Genomic DNA, 17,028 nt, shown 5'->3' with positions numbered 1-17,028 from the left:
CTCTCTCTCTGTCTTTCATGAATAAATAAATAAAATCTTAAAAAAAAAAAATAAAAATAAAAAAAATAAAAATAAAAATGGGCAGAAGACATGAACAAACATTTCTCCAAAGAAGATGTACAGATGCCCATCATCAGGGAAATGCAAATCAAAACCACAATGAGATATTACCTCAAAACTTTCAAAATGGCTAAAATCAAAAACTCAAGAAACAAGTGTTGGCAAGGATGTGGAGAAAATGGAATCCTCATGCACTGTTGGTGGGAATGCAAACTGGTGCAGCCACTGTGGAAGACGGTATGGAGATTCCTCAAAAAATTAAACATAGAACTACCCTATAATAGTAGGAATAGTAATCGCACTATTGGGTATCTATCCAAAGAATAAAAAACACTAATTCAAAGGGATATGTACACCCCTGTGTTTACTGCAACCTAGCCAAACTATAGAAGCAGTCGAAGTGTCCATAAACAGATGGATGCATAAAGAAGAGGTGAGATATATATATATATATATATATATATATATATATATATATATGATGAAATATTATTTGGACATAAATTTGCGACAACATGGATGGATCTAGAGAGTATTATGCTAAGCTAAATAAGCCAGTCAAAGAAAGACAAATACCGTATGATTTCGCTCATATGTAGAATTTAAGAAACAAAACAGCGAACAAAGGAAAAAGAGAGAGAGACCAACCAAAAAAAACCAGATCCTTAACTATAGAAAACAAACAGATGGTTACCAGGAGAGGTGGGCAGGGAGATGGGTAAAACAGGTGATGGGGATTAAGAGTACACTTATCATGATGAGCACTGAGTAATGTATGGAACTGTTGGATCACTATATTGTATACCCGAAATCAATATAACCCTGAATGTTAACTCTAGTGGAATTAAAATTTTTAAAAAAATTTATTCTGAGGCCAACCTATCACCGATGTCACTTAGTTAAGGGCCCATCAACAATCACTGCAGAGACACTCTTCCCTGTGTCTATTCCAAGTGCACTCTCCAGCAATTTCAGTCTATTGACAATTGCTTTGTCCTCAATGAAGACAGAATAGCTGCTTATCACTCAAAAAATGGTGATAAATATTTCTTTAAAATGATCTCTGCCATATGGTTTTCACTTGTTTTTTAATATTTCCTTTTAAAAAAAAGATTTTGGTGGCGGCTGGCTGGCTCAGTTGGTTAAGCGGCTGCCTTCAACTCAGGTCATTATCCCAGGGTCCTGGGATCGAGCCCCACATCTGGCTCCTTGCTCCACAGGAAACCTGCTTCTCCCTCTTCCCACTCCCCCTGCTTGTGTTCCCTCTCTCGCTGTGTCTTTCTCTCTGTCAAATAAATAAATAAAATCTTAAAAAAAGATTTTATATATTTGCTTACTTACTTATTTACTTATTTGACAGAGAGTACACAAGCAGGGGGAGTGGCAGACAGAGGGAGAGGGAGAAGCAGACTCCCCGTGGAGCAGGGAGCCCAATTCGGCCCTCAATCCCAGGAGCCCAGGATCCTGACCTGAGCTGAAGGCAGACGCTTAACCGACTGAGCCAACCAAGAGCACTGTTTCTTAATATTTCAAGATAACCCCAATCTTTGATATAACAGACCAAAAGAGAAATATTTACATAAAGAAACAAAGCAAAGAAAATCATGAGTACTCTCTAGGATGAGGCACACAGAAGATGAATACAGTGTTACTGACAGACGCATTATATGTATAAGTTGTGGTCAACAAGGGAAGCAACGGCTTCTTATCTTCATCAATAAGAGGAAATTGAGAACCAAAGGTCTCTGGAGAGTATATATGCATGCAAATTTCAAAAAAGATTGTTGTTAAACACTATGTTTGATTCCAAAAAATGATTTATAACATATATTTATGTTCTCTAACTTTGGAAAAATGTTTACCAGTGCTGGTCTTACAAAGATAAGGTTTGAAAGATACCACTATTCTTTTGTAAATTTCTCACTGTGCAAATAACTGCCCACTTTTCAGAAATTACTCTTTGCTAGAATATTCTCATGTTATCCACCAGATATGTCATTTATAAAATGCTCATGAACCCAGCCATGAGCAGTGAACAGATCTCAAATTTTCCAACGAGGATTATCAATGAACTTGAATCTACCTGATCTTTCATTGCTGTATAAACCAACTGATATGTGTTGAGGGTCTACGAGGTACTATAAACTCTGATGGAATACAAAGGAGTTTTAAGACAGATATCTGCCTCAGTGAACATAGAGAATTAATAATGCATGGTTAAATATGCAGTGAGAGCTGTAGATAGGAGTGCTGATGGGAACCACGTATGGCTAAAAACAAGTAGTTGAAATTTCAATGATTTTTCTCTTATGCATGTTTTTGAAATTTCACTAAACAAATGGGAGTGAATGGTCTTAGTGAGGAAAAACAAAATACCTCTGATGATAAGTATTTATATTATGAAAAGACTTACAAACTGTTGATAGTCTGGTATTGTCAAGTAGTGGAAGAACAAAGCAGTCCCCTACAGAAAATGTAAAACTCATTTTGCTCTCATTGTTTTCTTCTGTCCCATCTTGTCTCTCTCCTCTAAGCCGACCCCAAAGAGAGAGAGGCACAGACCAAAATAACTTGCAATTATGCAAAGATTTTCTATCTTTCTATATTGCATCGTCTCACTTTCAAAATAATCGAAGAATGAGAAACCCCTGTCCTGGTTCTAGTTGTATCATGCCTGAACGCTTTGACCCAAACGTGTGTTAACTAACTAGTCTAGGATTTAGACCAAGGGGGCTCAAAATTAAAAATGAAAAGAAATACTCCCTATTTCAAGTATTAAGAAAAATACATTAGTTTTCATGTTAGACACACCTGAAAAATAAAACCCTGAGAAGCTAAATTGCATGTGAAAGCAATGACTTCAATTCGGTGCTACTGCAATAGACCTGAGTGGAAGTGAGTAGATCTACAATTATGACTGGATCGTGAATAAAGTGTGTTTTTCACACCTGAGTGTCATTTTTATGGTCCTTTGAATTATTTCAGACATGTTGCCTCTAATAGTTGTTACTAAGAGTCTTCCCATGCACCTCAGCCCAAGTCCACCTCCCAGAGCCACCTCGGAACACAGATGCTGACTGTCTGATGTCCTGCCCATCACTCAATCCAATCTCAAATCCTGTCCCCCCTCCACCTTCCTAACAGAGTCCCCTTTGTGCTTTGGAGTCCGCAGGTCTATCACAAGCAAACTCTCCCACATCCTTACATGTCTCTCAACATGCTCCTCACCCTGTTTCTCCACTCATGGTTTTCAAATGTTGGTGTCCTCAACATCACATGAGGTGCTGGAGAAGCCACAACAGCCACTTTTCCTGCCGCCCCTTTGCCTGTGGACTTCTCAAGGGCCAGCGGCCGCCCAGTCAAGGGCCCAGGGCCACAGGCTCAGCCACCTACAATGGGCTCTGTCCCGCCAGCAGTGTGCGGGTGGCAGCACCAAGGAAAGCGCTGGAGGACGTGGACCTGGTGCCAAGGAGCCGCAGCTACAGACCCTGCAAGCATCTGCAAGTGGTCAGATGGGCTTCAGCTTCCTGGCCATGACCTCCAGCCTCCAGGTTCGCACAAGACCCTCAGTGGATGTCTTTATGCTCCAGAGTCAACTGTTCATGAAGGGCTTCCAGAGTCTGAAGGAGGGTGTGGCAGTGGAGTTGACCTTTAAGAAGTCCCCGAGGGCCTCGTGGGGTATTCTGTATTGAGAGTGAGAGAGCACCAAAAGGAGGAACATGCAGAAGGGTTATCAAAGGAAGTCGGTGCTATGACTATGGAGGTCTAGACTATCTATCAGGCCAAAGAATGCAAGCTGCCATCCCGCCCAGAAGTGCCCCTTCTGCCAGAGCATCCTAGCTCTGATGGTCTGGTGTCCACTGAAGGGCCCACAGGCTCACGGGAAAAGCCAGCCGACTTTCAGGAGGAAAAAGAAATCCACAGCCGGGCCCTGTTCTCAGAAGGCCAGGACTGAGCCACAGTGGGTGGGGGCTGTCCTTCTGCCATCAGGAAATTTCTAGAAGCAGGCCTCAATCAGCAGACTGGAGAAGGTGGGGATAGGCTGGGTAGCTGGCACTGCCCAGTTTTTCAGGCCAAGCCCACATCAATCACCCCTTCTTCCTTGTGGGGGGCAGGAGGGTGAGGCAAAGGAACTCCAATCCTGCTCTGTCCAGATGCACGAGAGGGCTTTGGGGGAAATTCCTCTAGAGCCTGCGTGTTTTAATGGCGTCAACACCCCCAGAATCTCCAGCTTTTTGAATGCAGCCTGGATAAGGAAGTTGCTTTCCTTCTAAAGAAAAATATGTAAAAATATTTCTCATGCCAGAATGGAAAGATTAAGCATGAGACCAGATTGATGGGTCCACCCACAAGCCACTACATTCTGTTGGAGGGAAACTCTCAGGTATAAAGCAGGGTTTTTCCATGTCTTATCTCCTCCTAAACCACTCTTGGGAAAGGGTGCCAGGAACTGTCCCAAGAAACAGATTGTGATGATAGGGGAAAAGAGCAGTTGAAGGACCATCTGCAGACCGGCTGCCCCTAGGCTGCCTCTTACCTATATTTCCCATTCTGGGCCAACACGATTTCATTTATTTGCTCCCTTGGATAACAAAGCTTGGGTCCCCCTTCCTCAGGATGCCAACTATACTAGCTGTGTGCAAATGGCATATCTTATGCACTATAACTTTTTTTCTTAATATAAATATTCTGGGTTTGTATCTTTGTGCATTTTAACCTAACACCCTCATTCCCACAGTGTGTTCCCAGGTAGTTGAGCAAGCCCAGGGGTAAGTGGACAACAGCTCTGGGACTACACAGCAGGAATACTTTCTGTTGTGTTATCACCATGGAGAAGAACTATTTGGAGTTGTAGAGTTGAACTATCTCTGAGGATGGAACCCATGTGTTTTCACCGATGATGCCAAAGCCACTTATCCAAGGACACATTTTAAGAACCACTCCTTTATGAACATCTCTGAAAGCTCTCTTTCCCTTCACATGTGAAGTTCTTTCTCTCCCATACCTTGCATTTCATAGGGCATACTGGTTGAGTGTGCCCTTCTTTCTCACGAATAATGCTTCTATTCCTTCCTTCTTCATTCTTCTTTCAAAAACTCCAGATCGTCTGAAGCGCACATCAGATAGACTTTACCATACACCACCCTTCCTTGCTTATCATCTCATATGTCTCAGTCCCTCTCCCTCTTCTAGTGTTGTCCTCAGCATTTCTCTCTAGCCCAACTCCTCCCTTATTCTTGAAAATTTTAACATCCAGATAGATGATCCATCCATCACCCTGGTTTCTTCCTTCACTAACGTTGGAGGCCCTCAGTTTCTCTGTTCTGCACTAGGAAAGTCATGCTCCAACTGGTTTCCTTAGAATCCAATCTTGATTCCTGATTCACAGTCTGATAACATACTTGTGTTATTCTTCTGTCAAGACCAGCTCTCCTAGGGCGCCTGGGTGGCTCAGTCCTTAAGCGTCTGCCTTCGGCTCAGGTCATGATCTCAGGGTCCTGGGATGGAGCCCCACAACGGGCTCCCCATCAGCGGGAAGCCTGCTTCTCCCGCTCCCACTTCCGCTCCTGCTCCTGCTCCTGCTCCTGCTCCCCCTGCTTGTGTTCCCTCTCTTGCTGTGTCTCTCTCTGTCAAATAAATAAATAAATCTTAAAAAAAAAAAAGACTAGCGCTCCGAGTGTAGAGTCTGGTCAATTACACTACAGCCCCACCTTCATTTCCTGTATTCCATCCGGGTCCCTTCTGATTCAGCTTCTCTGAGTTGATCTTTTGCTTCCATTTAGCTACTTGCTGCATTGTACCCTACTCCCTTCCCCTTTTGCTGAGGGCTAGCTCTGACAGGCATTAGTGTACAGGGTGACTATGGGGATGTCTTAGAATATACACTGTACAAAGGAGATTACACACTAACAAGCTGCTGCGTGATCATAGGTAAGTCTTTGAATCATTTACCTATTCTTTCTGTTTCCACATTTATACAATGGAAGAGTAGATAATGTGAATTACATTATTTTTCATGTTGCTCCAAATTCCTATATACATTATTTGGTATTGATTCCAAAGTTTAAGAGTTTAATCAAGCTACATCCCCACAACCTATATAGTCCAAAGAGAAAAATGAATCAAAAATACATTTATAAATAGAAAATTAAAATATGTGATTTTTATAGGAGGTGATTACACAAGGACAAATGCAACCAGGGTAAAAGAACAATCAACATTAGGTGAATGTTGTCAGTAATGCCTTCTTGGAGAAGGCAAACCTAAATAAAGTGTTGTCCATGCCCTGGCAAAGGTGCAAGGAGAGCAAAGACCTCCAAGTTAACCCATCCACTTCCCTAAACTTCATGACAAAGTGAAGCTTACCCAAAAAACTCAATTAGGCCAAATCTCCTAGAGGTTAAATTCAACTGCAACCATTATGAAAAAATATATATGTGTAGAAATCATAAAAACATAAAATTGGAATCACCAGAAAGCACCATGTTCCTTGTGTCCCTATTCCATATCCTTCTTCAGGCTTATCATTATGCAAGATACCAGAGAAACAAAAGGGTCATCTCTGGGGATAAAAACAAAACTTCCTTTCATCCAGAAGTATATCTCTCAAATGAGACAAAAATTAAATTACAAGAAAAATTTTTAAGCGACTCTGAAATGTCTATAATGAAATGCTAAATTGAAGTTATATAAAATTTTCAAGAGTTGTAGAAGAACAGAACAACCAATTCAACAGCCTATTTAAAGAATTCGTCTCTTAAAATATTAAGAGGGATTAGCTTCCAGATTAGTTCCTAGTTTTCTTGGGACAAAGACCTTTCACCCCCAAACTGCACACCTTCTTCTCTACAAGTCTCAGGGAAGTCCTGGCAGTAAGCAAGCAATCATAACTCTTTGTATGCATCCATCACTGGAAGAGGTGGCTCCACCCTGAGTAGGGCTGTCACCCCCATTTCTACTCCAGTTCTTCTCAGGTTACCTCCTTAGGCTTAGTTATAACCATGGTCTGCTCCATCTCAGAAACATTAAATTTCAGTTGTTCATTCTGACCACACTCTCGTCATTATTGTCCTCTCATACCTTATACAGCCATTGACCTCAGAAAGATGTCTAGCCCACTGGCCCTTCCATTTTCTTCCAGTGTATTAATTATTTATTGAGCTCTCTTACTCCCTTCTTATGGGCTCCCAGATCATCAGTTGTAACTGGAATTATTTAGCATGCGTACCTTCCACTCCTGTAGAGCAAAACCTTATCTCTACTACTCTTTATTAAATACTGCTGAAGATATAAAAAAGGCAAAAAGAAAAAAAATCCAGGATCTTACCACTAAGCACTCACATTCTTTAGTCTCAGATGGTTCCATATCACTGCCCATGAATCGTTTTGCCTGAATACTTATATCACTCTTGCATCTATATGGCCATGGTAGTATGGGTGGCTAAAGTAGAGTGAGATGGATAGGAAATTGGAGATGAGGTGATCAGAGAACCAAGTACTAGATTATTTGACGGGATGTTCACATGGAAGTTTAAGTTACTGAGGATGCCCTGAGGACTTTGTGTGTTAAAGAAGATCATGATCCAGAGGCTCATAGCTGAGCTGAAGTCATCAGTGATGAGGAGTTGATGTGAGCCAGGTTAGCATAAAACTGGAGTTGGAGTTGGAGAAATTAAGGTCTGTGAAGCAACACTTCATGGGAAATAGGAAAACATACAACCATATCCCAGCCCTGAGGTAGATGTGATGTAGAAGAATAATTATTATCCTCTTAACAGTCAGAAAAACAATGAGGAACATTGGCACCTAGCTCATAGTCTTCTTCCTGATATTTCCTTCTTCCTGACATCATCTTTAATAACTTAAACATCAGTGTGAATAATCAATCCAATCCACTGGCCTCTTGGCTTTGTAGGGGTGGAAAACTTTTCCCATCTTCCCTTCTAGATTTTTCGACTGGCTTAATAATTAAATTGACAGGGCACCTGGCTGGCTCAGTCAGTGGAGTGTGTGACTCTTGATCTCAGGGTTGTGGATTCGAATCTCATGTTGGGTGTAGAGATTACTTAAAAATAAAATCTTAACAAAAATAATTAAATTGACATAAGACAGATTAACAGGAGAAAAATACACTTAATTTCATACATACTGGAGCCCCATAAAAAGTAAAGGACTCAGAGAAGCAGCTAGAGCAGTAGTTTTTATACCTTTTAAGCAAGGAAATAATACATTTATAAAGAATTGACAAGGGCATGGAGTAGTAAATTAGTGAAGTAACAAGGTTTGTTTATATAGCTTTTTCATCCCTATATTACTATACTATCTCTAGTGATAAGCATGCCTTCTACCTTCCTGGTTCAGGGAGGGTACTTTTCACATAGAGACTTATTATCTGCTTTCAGAGAACAGAGGAGAGTCAGAGTGTCCTTTTGCACTGACTATTTCTTAAGTAACTTTAATTCAAAATAATTAATATGCCCAAATGGCATATTTTGGGGATGGCATAGTCTGCTGTCTCCAGTTCACTGACTGCCTCATCTTTGAGGATCTTTCCCATAATTCTCTTTAGTTATCTGGCCCATGGCCAATCCTAGAATATATGTGCAGTACAAGGATGCTGTGGTACACTATCCAGAATCCCCCTTCAGGAATGAAACACTCATCCCTCGATCCCCTGAAAGCATTGGTGGCTGACAGCTTTCTACCAAGACCTTTCCTGGGATATCTCCTTGGCTTGACCAACCCAAATCACACCATCTTCCTATCACCAAAGCCCATAGTAAATGACTGCTCAATTGGAGATTCTTTCAGTGTATATATTTTAACCCGAGGTCAGCTTTCTCTGCATTGCCTTTTGTGAAACAGCATAAAGGAAACCTCGTTTAAAATGGAGTCCAGAGGCCAGCAGTGGGAGCTCTCACAGGGTACCACTAGTTGAAACCCTTGGCCAACCCATGAGGAAGAGATGTACTACACTTTGCATTTCCATTAGGAAGAAGCCTTCTAGCCAGAGAAAGGAAGATTTTCGCCTTGCCTAGCAGCAGTTCAGCCAATGAGAGGTTGCCACAACTAGCCAATGAAAAGCCACTACACTTGGAACTCCCAATTAATGCCAATGGACTCTGCTTGTAACAGCCCCTCTCAACAACCCTTTTCCCCTTTCTTCTATAAAAGACATTTCTCCCCTTTGTTCTCCAGACTTGCCTGTGGCTTTTGCTGTAGGTTGCTTGTCCTGAATTGCCATTCCTCCACTATTCCTGAATAAACCCATTTTGTTAATAAAACAACTGGCTGTTTTACCCTAAAGTTGACAATTTATAAATACACCTAAGTTTATAACACACAAGTTCACTAACACTATAGGAAATGGTATACTTTACATTAATTGTACTAATGGTTTGTTTATTTACACATCACCTATTTTAGAGAAGATAATGCAACTTTATTCCTTTGCATCAGGCCTAACTAAAAACCACTGGCTTATTTCAGGGTTTACATCTTGATTTCATTAAAAAAATCTAACCCTGATCCCAAATCAAGTCTGAGCAAAGAGAAACAAAAATACTAATATAGACCACCTCCTCCCTTCCTTTCTGTTGAATAATTTCTGCTATCTGATGAGGTTTATATGTACCAACTGAAAAATTTATATGTAAAATGGAAGTTTTAGTAGTTCTCTGATTCACTACTCATTTTTTAAAAGAAAAGTTTTTGTGCTCTCCTTTCCAGTCATCTGGCTACCTAGCTACCAACAAGACCTAGACCAGGGTCCAGCAAAACTTTTTTTATTAAAAGGCCACATAGTAAAGATTTTAGGTTTTGCTCACTATACAGTCTCTCTTGCAACTACTCAACTCTGCTCCTGTGGCTTGAAAGCAATCATAGACATGATAAAAAATGAGTGGGTGTAGTTATGTTTCAATGAAACTATTTACAAAAACAGGCTGCTGGCTAAATGCGATATTGCGATTTACAAGAATTATTTATATTTGGTGATTCACATATATTTATAGTTGGCCATGCAGATATATATTTCTTATATAGTTTGGTCTTCATTCACAGTTCCTGGTTTATAACTTCCAAAACCTTTGGAATTTCCTGAGTGATGAGGGCAATAGAAACATCTTTTATTATAATATTTGGTCTCTTGTCCTCAGCTCCTGAAAATGCTTCAGAGCCATAAAAGTAAAATGGGTGTCTTTTTATTCATAACAAGCTCTTTAAACCACAACTGGGTTAAGGTTCATGAAGTGACTTCTGGAAGATACCCGTGGATGGCAGGATAGGTTGTCAAGGGAACCAACCATGAATAGAGAGAGTTGGAACTTTCAGTCCAGGCCCTGATTTCTGAAGAGGGGGGAGGGGCTGAAGCCACCAACGACCAGTGATTTAATCTATCATACCTATGTAATGAAGGCTCCATAAAATCCCAAAGGGAAGGGGTTCAGAGAGCTTATAGGTTGGGGAATCAGAACTCTTCCAGGTGACACTGTGTGGTGCCCCAAGCTCCATGAGGACAGAAAATCTTTTGTTCAAGATCTCACTTTATGTATCTCTTCATCTGGCTGTTGATTCATATCTTCTAATATCCTTTGTAATAAATTGGTAATCTAGTGAGCAAATGGGTTTCCTGAGTTCTTTGAGCCATTCCAGCAAATTAATCAAACTCAAGGAAGGGGGTCATGGGAACCTCTGATTTATAACCAGTTGATCAGAAGTACAGGTAACAACCTGGGCTTTTGACAGGCATGTAAAGTGGAGGGCAGTCTGGTGGTACTGAGCCTTTTACCTGTGGAATCTGATTCTATCTTCAGGTAAGTAGTGTCAGAGTGGATTTGAATTTTTGACACCCTATTGGTGTTCAAGAATTGCTTGTTGGTGTGGGGAAGCCTACACATACACACTCTGGAATTATGTCCAAGAATCTAATTTATTGAATGTAGCCCAAGGGCTGTAGTTTGATGTCTCCTGATATAGAGTTAAAGTATGCTGGAGGAGGAAAATATAGTCTTGTAATACTGTCTATATCATGACAGAATCATGATTTCTTATAGACATAGAAGAAAACACCCTCTTTTATTTTCTCCAGTAATCCCTGGTTGTTGCATATTTTATTTTAAATATAGGCATACACATAAGGCCAAAATATTGAGTTAAAACAAACAGGCAGAGGAAAACATATTCTGTGACTCTCAGATCAAACAACATTCATATACTCATTAATTTATTTTATACATATTTGTAAGTTGCCTATGATGTATATTACTGTACTCTGTACCATAAGGGATGCAAATATGGGTGAGATTTAGACTCTTTCATCAGGAAGTTAATAGACCAATGGGGAAAATAACACATATTCATAAATATATATATGTAGTACAAAGTATACAAGGAAGTGTATCACAAAAGAAACAAAGATACATTTTTCTAGAGGAGGGAGAAATTACTCTTGACTGGCTTGAGGATATGTGGAAGCTTGGGAGAGAGATCAGAGTCTTTTTCATGAAGAAAATGATATACAAACCGGGTCTTAGACCTAGGCAAGTAGAAATTTCAAAGGCAACACTGAGAGAGAGGGCATAAAAAAAAAAAATCAACAGAATAGCATAAACAAAGTCCAGTAGTGAAAGAAGGAAGGAAGGAAGGAAGGAAGGAAGGAAGGAAGGAAGGAAGGAAGGAAGGAAGGAAAGAAGAAGAAAGAAAGAAGAAAGAAAAAAGAAAGAAAGAAAGAAAGAAAGAAAGAAAAAGAAAAGACTGTATGTAATAATAATGAATAATTACGTTTTATAGGAACACAAGGTAAAGGGCTGGCTTTACATAAGGCCAGGAGGTTAAGTAAGAGTAAGACTTTCGTGGGACTTAAAAGGAGTTGGAGCAGAGGAGATCCAGGCTTGCATATTCTGAAGCTTACAGTTTTTTGAGCTGTATTTAGGAACAAGAGCACAAAATTACATATAAATTGAGTACATATTTGGGGCCCCTGGGTGGCTCAGTCTGTTAAACGTCTGCCTTCAGCTCAGGTCATGATCCCAGGGTCCTGGGATGGAGCCCCGCATCGGGCTCCCTGCTTCTCCCTCTCCGTCTGCCCCTGCTGCTTTGCCTTCTGCTCTGCCTATTTGTGCTCTCTCTCTCTCTCTCTCGTCAAATAGATAAAAAATTCTTCTAAAAAGTTGAGTGCATATTTGAAATGAGAAGTCGCAACAAATTAGAAACTTTTAAAAACAGGCAAATACTACAAATATCACAAGGTCCAGAAACTATGAAACCCTTGAACTACTCTACTATCTAACACACATACCCTCGTCCCCGTTGACTGGCTACACTCTCTCTAATCATGTATCCATCTGCCAAGGAATGTAACGCAGGCTTTCCTCTAGCACAGCCGATCAAAATTCATGTGTTATCAATAGTACATAAAAATTTCTTTTGGCTTCACAAAATATTATTGATAATGAGTAAATGTTTAGGACCGTTGTCAAATTTAGAAAACCCTTTAAACAGTGACAAATTGTAAATATTCCTCGGATTGATTGCAAGTCAATCATGAGTCACTGATGTCCTTATGTAGTGGCATATCATTAGGTTTATGTTATCTTTGTTGGAGGAAGTATTACATGTCAAGGATTTAAATCCTTTATCAATATATTCACATGATTCATGCCTCATCATTAATCGGTTTATCAAACTGCTGAAGAGTCTATTGATTATTTCCATTTACAAAATATTTCTACCTCTTACTGAACTTAGAGGGAGAAAACTCATTTAATGAAAAAGCCTGCAGTAAGGCAAAATCTGTGGGCCACTGAAATAGCACTTTGAATAATTTTAATTATAAATTATGCATTTCTATAGTTTGGTAGCACTTAGTTGTTTTGAATGTTTAAAAAAATATAAACAATGCACCACCTTATGAAGTCATGAAATTGCTAACATTCCCTCCTAATGAAAATAGAATTTATCATGCTATATTTTTAGTGCCATCTAGTGTTTAAAAGATTTCATCGATGAAATAAATAAGCAAACAATTTAGTTTTAATTTTTTGTCAACACATACTCTTTGGTTCCACATCCCAAAGATTCCATCCAAGACTTTATGTTAAATATTGACAATAAAATAATTGATTATAAGGTCATAGGAGCTTCTAGAAACTAAATTTATTATTAGGTAAGAAGAGGAATTAAATCATTCCTTCACTATTCTGATAGAAGCTTAGGACCTCAGCTACCATAAGACAGAGACTAGTTCTCATTGAAATGCCTCATCAGATACTCTTTTGTCATGGGCTCTTAGGTCTAGAAGGATATGTTTGATTCAAATCAGTTGAATTTAAACTGCATCTTTTTAAATAAGAATTTTTACAACTAACTTTATAGTTTTGTCAAAAGCAAAAAGTTTTATTTAGCAAATGAGTTTATTATCACTATCATTAAAAAGAGATGTTTAAGTTCTTTAATTTTATCAAAATAACATAGCTTGCTTGGTTTTACTATTTTTATATAGTAGCAAACAAAACAAAAGTTTACTTAGATGGTTTTATTGTTAGGTATGAAACATATAACCAAAGATTTAAAACTTTCCGCAAATTTAACATGAGAAATAACAAGGGGTAGGCAGCAGCCTTGTTCTTTCTCCTGCTTTTACTATTAATTCACTGGCCATATGAAACAGCTGAACTTACATGCGGGTAAACTCATACTGCTCTTACGTTCAGAGAATTTAGATGGAGAAACAAAGTCAAAGGAAATTACAAATTCTTTAAAAGCAATACATACTACAAATACCACAATATTAATGATTTTATCCTAGGCCAATTTTTCAAAACTAAGAGTAGCAAATTGCACTCCCTTCGGCGCACAAAGGCATTTGTAAGGATGTAGCAATGCCACACCGTGGTGACTCCTGGTAGACATGGGTGCATGTTCACACTTCAGTCCCTAGAGTCTCAGTCACGGTCATACTGTCAGCCACCTCTCAGTCTGCCCGGCTCTGCAGGGGCAACAACCCCCAGGGTGTACAGTCTAACCCAGGCCTGCCCAAGCCAGGAGTCTCTGGCTGGTTCTACAGGATCAGATATTGTTGGTCCCCCAGGAAGTCATGAAAATATTGGATAAGTTATTTCGATACGTTATCAATCAACAGTGCGGGTACTGAACACCAGTCAATCCTGGGGGAGGCGAACAGGGGGCACTAGGCAAATGAGTTGCGCCTGGCAGGAATTCTCTTGATTGAAACTGAATCTTGGATAGTAACAGTAGCAATAAGGGTGTATGGGCGCTCATGAGATTCTGTATATTAAGTGACAAGCAACATACATAAGTCTCTCTGACTAGTAGACCAATTGAGTACATTTCACTGTAAATTCATCTCTGATCCATAAACGTTTATCTTTTCTTTCATGTGGGATGCTCTCCACTATTTTGCTATACCTTCTAGGTATTCAATAAATATACTCTGATTTTTCCCTTCAAAAATGCTAGTGAAAATGAGGGGAAAAAATTGGATGTAGAGAGGAAGGAATTTTTACCTCATTAGTTTGTGCTTAATCCAGGTGCTCTTAAATTCCACCTGCTGATTAGAGTTGCAGTGTTAAAAAAAAGCCTCCCCAAAATATTTCCTGAATGATTCATCTTTAATCCTAAAATGTATTGTGGTTTTAGTGGATGGTTGAATCTGGGCTGCCAATTCTTATAATTAATTAGGATACTAGTCCTCAAGCTGAACATAGGGACAACCAACAAGAAAAAAAACCATAAATTTGACTTGTTATTGTGTTTTGCTCATAATTTATAACATTTTTCTTTTAAGTGTCCCATTAAAAACTGCTTTCAAATGTGATATAGTGCTATTACATAACCAAATTTTTATCACTGGAACATTTTAAAACTTCATGTTTTTTTTCCAAAAATAAATTTATTGGAAAGTCACATATTAATTATACCTTCTATTTATAAAAATTATTTTTATTTAACCCATGTATTTTACTTCTCCATATAGAATTGCAATGGTGAGGTCCCAGGCAGAAGAAAACAAGTTATTCTAAAGAATCATCTAAAGATTCCCAATCACAACTACTTTTATTAATCCTTTCCAGCAGTTCACATTTTTCTATATACAGAAATTTTTCCTAATAAATACTTATGCTATTCTTAGGTATCTATGATAAATGAGGTGCTAATTATCACTGCCATATAGTTTGATATATAAATATATCAAACTAACATGTTGTAAACCTAAAATTTACACTATGTTATACGTTAAATATATTTCAATTAAAAAAATACCCAAGATCATTTTTTGAGGTACTGTATTCAAAGGAAATCAATATTAGTATATCACTCCCTTTCATATACATGAAAACAAGCTTTATGAGGCCTCCTGAAGCTTTCCTCTACAAAAGAAATGTTCCTTTTTTTCTAGGTCTTTGCTACAAATCCTCTGAACCAAAGTAGTTTATTTACTTAACGGCTCACTTGTTTGTTCACTCATTTAATATTGAAATCCTTTCTTGCAGTTCAATTAATATTGAAATCCTTTCTTGATTCCAAAAAAAGCTCAAGGCATTTTACAGATTTAAAGGACAATTTTTAGAATTAAAGCACAAAGGAAGTCAAAGGCAAGTAAAATATTTAAATGCTAAATTAATGAGTGTCATTAGACGAGGAGGAGCAAATACCTTCAGAAGTGAGACAGTAAATCTTATATTTATCTTTTATCTTCATGATAAGCCAATTTTAGTTTTTAAAGTTCTAAGACTCCTAAGATGGTGAAAATCACGAACTGATGTACTTGAACTCAAAGATAACCTTTGAGTTCACACAAGATTCTCAACCTTCCCTTACCTGTAGTACAACCTCAGCCAACTCTTGGGGAGCAGGCTGCCTTTGGGTGGCTGCAACAGGACACATCCAGGGATGCCTAGAAAGCAGAGACCTGGGGTCAACGGGGCCTTTTTGCCTAAGCAACCAAGGAGCATCCTGAGGGTAAAAATCACTCTGGAGAAACAGAGAGTGGGAGTCAAGGCACACACACTGGCACCAAGAACCATGGGTCATGTCTGAGGGACAGGAAGTGTGTTGTCCCCACTTCAGTAGGGCAACACATGATGTGACAGGAGGTGGCATATTATGGACCCTGCAAGCAGCGGGTGATCAGCACGATGGCCTGGGAAGCCAATCAAACCAGCTCATCTGGGGAGGTGACAGAGTAGGCAGAGAGAGAGAAACAACAATGCCACACTATGACCTAGAGAAGCCTGATTTGTAGGCTTCACCTCCAAACTGTACCCCAGATCTGACCATTCCCAACATCTCTGCTTCCATCACCCTGATCTAATAATAATCTTCTTCTTCTGGATCACCACAGTAACCTCCTTGCTAGTTTTCCTGTTCCTACTCTCCTCAGTCCCTTCCACATTGTGCTCACACAGCAGTCAGATGGACCCATTGAAAATATAATTTGGATCATGTCACTCTTCTACCTAAAACTTCTGGCTATCCTCGTATTACAGTTAAAACAAAATCAACCTTCATTACCAGGATTTAAAAGATCTTCTAGGAGCTCATCCTTGAATACATCTGCCACCTCATTTCCCACCACTTTATCTCCAGTCGTACTGGCCCCAAATCTTCCTCAATATATCAGGAACACACCTAACTCAGGCTTTCACAATTGTTTTTCCCTTTGCCTCGAACATTCTTCCCACTGATATCTGCATGTTGGCTCTCTCACTTTAATCAAGTCATCAGACATTTGGTGTGTATGCTTGGCCAAGGAACCAATGGAACAAAGCTACTGTTTGTGGGATGGTGACTGAATGCCTCTAAGTCAGAGTCTTGCCCAAGCTGAAGGATGGGCACTCAGTTGGCCTTGGACAGCTGGTTCCCCACCATCCCCACCAGTGGGCTGCCATTCAAGATCATCTCATTAAAAATGTCTTCCCTTTAAAATCTAAAAAGACTGCCACCTGT

General features: G+C 39.4%; 1 pseudogene; it reads left to right on the top strand.

Moving 5' to 3' along the window:
• Positions 1–3,314: 3,314 nt before the first annotated feature.
• On the top strand, positions 3,315–4,015 carry LOC113927864 (annotated as a pseudogene).
• The last annotated feature ends 13,013 nt before the right edge of the window (positions 4,016–17,028 follow it).

This window comes from Zalophus californianus, chromosome 7 (genome assembly GCF_009762305.2).
Source record: "Zalophus californianus isolate mZalCal1 chromosome 7, mZalCal1.pri.v2, whole genome shotgun sequence".
NCBI lineage: Eukaryota > Metazoa > Chordata > Mammalia > Carnivora > Otariidae > Zalophus > Zalophus californianus.
This window is presented reverse-complemented; position numbering and strand designations above follow the sequence as displayed.